Genomic DNA, 4247 nt, shown 5'->3' on the forward strand with positions numbered 1-4247 from the left:
AGGCAATTCGAGTAGAGATTAGTTGGCCAACTACAACAGCCCCTTCTGTTTGATTCTGTATTTCTGAACAGAGCAGATCTGAGCTCACAGGAGACTCCACCCACAAAAGGATGTGGCCCACTAGAGACTGTCCCACATGCAGTTAAAACAATGAGGCAGGGCTGGGCAGTGGTGGTGCACACCTTTAATCCCAGCACTTGGGAGGCAGAGGCAGGCAGATTTCTGAGTTCTAGGCCAGCCTGGTCTACAGAGTGAGTTCCAGGACAGCCAGGGCTACACAGAGAAACCCTGTCTCAAAATACCAAAAACAAACAAACAAACAAACAAAAAACAATGAGGCAGAATGGGGGAAGCCCGAGGATACTGAGGCAGACTGGGAGGGAAGGCTGGGGCATGCAGGATTACGGTCGCTTTGGGACAGAGGGCCTGATGAGGGAAATAAACACAGTCTCCAGAGCCGTCTGGACCCACTATTGGTCTATTGACTATTGCCAAGCTGCAATAGTCCATGAGGACAGCATCCCTATCCTTGAACCATGCCCACTGAACCATGCCCCTGCCTCATTCTGAAGATTTCTAGGCAGAGACTCCGCCCCTGAGCCATGGCTCCTGCCCTCTTTATTGTGGTTCAGGTTCTGTATAAGTTAAATTTCTCTTGACTGGAGCTGAATGAAGCTCTTCCTGGTTCAGTGTCCTGTATGCTGGAATGGCAGATGTCTGCCATCACGCACAGACAACTAAAGGTTGTTTTCAAGATAGGGTTTCTGGTGTAGATCAGGCTGACCTCAAACTCAGAGATCTGCCTGCCTCTGCCACCTGAGTGCTGGAATTAAAGTGGGAAAGGTCGAGTGCCCCGCCCAAGAGATGAAATGGGCAAGAGAGAAACACACACTCATATAGAGCGAGAAGAGTGAGAGAGCGAGAGAGGGAGAGAGGGAGAGAGCAAGAGAGAGAGAGTGAGAGGGAGAAGAGCGAGAGAGCGAGAGAGGGAGAGAGCAAGAGAGAGAGACTGAGTGAGGGTATGGTAGGGTAGGATATGCAGGCAAGAGGTTTGTTGTGGGTGGGGATTGGGGGTTGGGTGTGGACACTTAAGTTTGGAGGAGTAGGAGTGAAAGCCTGGGTGTCCACTTTGATGTGTGTATTTGATGTGCATGCAGGGATGAGTTTGAGTATGGATACAGTTTGGAGCATAAGTACAGATTTTCTAATGAGTCTGGTGGGGTATAGGAACAAGATTTGCTACAGTTACATATTTGATGTGGGCACTGGTTTGGTCCAATGTTGTGTAACAATATTTTTCTTTTTCTTTTTCTTTTTCTCCTTTTCTTTTCTTTTTTTTTTTTTAATTTAATGTACACGAGTAATGCTCTCGCTGTCTTCAGACACACCAGAAGAGGGCATTGGATCCCATTACAGATGGTTGTGAGCCACCATGTGGTTGCTGGCAATTGAACGTCTGGAAAAACAGTGAGTGCTCTTAACATCTGAGCCATCTCTTCAGCAATATTTTTCTAGTTAAACATTTCCATTCTGGAGAGAGGCTCGTGAAAGCTAAGGAAGTAAGCAACTCACAAATCTCAGAAAGGTCCCTGAGATTTACAGAATTCATGTGACCTCTTTCTCCCCAAAGTTACATATTTAGTAAAGACTGATCAGGCTGCCTGGGCAGGAGTTCAGCTTTTGGGAGCTGTCACTCATGCTGAAGTTGGATTTCTGCAGTGCAGCTGCCTCCCATCATTTCTGCCACAGAAGTAACCCAATGCCATCCACACCCCTATGAATAACTCTTGTAAACTCACTGGTTCTGAGTTTCACTTGGATGAACTCACAAAGTTGTTTTGTCCCTAGTTTCTTATCTGGGGTAAGATGATATTCGTGCCTCCCCAGGAAAAGCCACAACTGGCATGTGAATAGGCACCAACAAAAAGGCAAGATGAATCCTGGAGGGGAGCTATGCAGAGCCTGCAGGCGCTTGATACCTGCTCCTGGGGCAGAGAATGTGCAGGGGCAATGGGGCCACTTCACCCTGGTCATGTGGGTGGTGCCCTCCCTGCTGTGTTGCTGGGTCATGCATCTTGTGAAGATGACTGAGAGTGTAACATCCTCAGAGGGAACCCTGGTGGGCCTTGTGTGTGTGTGGTTGTTGGTGTAGTACCTTCTAGATGAGGTCTGTCATGTGAACATGTGGACACCCTGAAAACAGCTGGGACCTGGAAACCCACCATGGCCCTGAGAGTAGCACACATGGGCTGAGGTTGTTGGTTGACTGCTCCAGCAGCCATGTGGCCACTGTCATGATTGCTGAGAGATGAGGTTAAAAAAAAAAAAAGTCTGTACTCTCTCTCTCCTTCTAAAGTCCCCAGCAGGAAACCCAAGTCCAATTCCACCTGAGTTTGCCCCTGAGAACCAATTTATTGGTCACTCGTGAAGGGTCATACACTGGAGCCTGAGTGACATCATTACAAAGATTTACCCAGCATGCAGCTCCCCCATAGCTGCATAGATTCCACCAGCTTTCCAAGCCTGTGTACTTCAAGCCCCTCCAAGACACAGAGGCTATGTGTAATTAGGGCACAGCTGCAGACAGCTGCCTTGGAGAGACAGAGACAGCTGGCATCTCAGGTGCTGGTCCCCTGACCCTCCGCCACCCCTTCTTCCCTTTAAGAATCACCAAACACAGCTCTGGTGGCTGATGTGATGAAGATAGAGGCCACTCTGCTTAGAAAGGCATGTCAAATGATGTACCACTGGGGCCAAGGGAGTGGCTTGTGTAAGGAGGGACCACAAGGGGAAAGAGAGCCATGGCCAGCATCCTTCCTGTCAACTTGTAAATTTGTGGATAACATAGATAAAAGAGAGAACGAGGTGGAGATATGGGCTGTCTTAGACCCAGGGCCCAAAAGGACAGAGAGCACAAGTCACATCTACTCCAAGAGCCTTCTTTGGTCCAAGAACTTGGAACCCGTAGGAAAAGTCAGATGAAGAGAAAGAATTGAGCAGGTGAAAGGTCTTAGAGATGCCCCTGGGTTCCACCTTTAACAAGGAGGAAGGAAAAAAACCCAGTTTAGCAGACAGACGTAGTAACAGCCAGTGAAGTGGAACCGTGGCTGAGTACCTGAGCTGGAAACAACATTTAGCAAATGAAATAACCTATTTGGCCAGGCTATTGATGCTACGAGCCATGGGTGCTGTGCTGGTTTGAGTAGGTTTGGCCCCAGAGACTCGTGTGTTTGAATATTGGGCCCATAGGGAAAGGCACTATTTGTGTGGCCTTGTTGGAGTGGGTGTGGTCTTGTAAAAGAAAGTTCATCACTGTAGAGGCAGGCTTTGAGGTCTTAAATGTTCAAGCTATGCCTGTGGGCCTGTGTGCCATGGAGATAATTGGCCCGGCCTGGTGCAAGAGAGTTCCAGCGAAGGGAAGTGAGTGTGGGCAGGGAGGGGAGGTCGCTTCAGCTGCTGCAGTCCCGCTCCTCCTCCTCCGTCTCTGTGCCTTCCAGGATACTTGGCCACTCCACTACTCCACGCTTCCCTACACTGAGTCTGGTCAGACTGGGCTGATGAAAGGCCGACTAGCCAGTGAGGAGTGCGGCAGAGCTTCAGGCGGCTGTTTCGGGAGAGCAGACCTCTTCCCAAGTGTTACAGCTCTTAGGACAGAAGGCTCAGGCGACAGAGTAGTTCTCACACACCTTTAGTCCTTCCAGATAGGATTCTTATAGTTTTGGGGTAGGCAAGGGCCTGAAAACAGGCACTTCTCATTGTCTTGGTCTGAGAGATCGAGAAAACCTTATTTGCGTGTGGGAAGGCTTGGTGCTGTTCCTACGTGACTGATAGCCACATACCCCTGGTAGGGGAAGGGGACTGTGGGAGGCTGTAGCTGTGACAGGAACCAGGGACCCAGGAGGCATGGACAAACACCTTCTGTCCCATGCAGGCAGAAATCACCACCCACTGGGTCACCAGGGTTCCAGACCTTTGCTCAACTGGAGACCAAGCTGTCTGTGCACAGCCCACCATCCCACAAAACAGTGTAAAACAAATCCAGTCTCCTTTTGGCTTCTTCTCCAGGACCGTGTCTGCCGGCATGCCTCCCGCCAGGATGAGAATGGACTGAACCTCTAGAACTGTAAGCCAGCCCCAGTTAAATGTTTACTTTTTAAAGACCTGCCTTGGTCACTGTGCCTAAGCACAAGGGCAAACCTAAGTAAGACGGGTGTAGATGAGATCAGTCTGACTTTGGCTGAAGGAGG

The sequence above is a fragment of the Mus caroli genome, unplaced genomic scaffold, assembly GCF_978045245.1.
Source record: "Mus caroli unplaced genomic scaffold, Mus_caroli_1 scaffold_10, whole genome shotgun sequence".
NCBI lineage: Eukaryota > Metazoa > Chordata > Mammalia > Rodentia > Muridae > Mus > Mus caroli.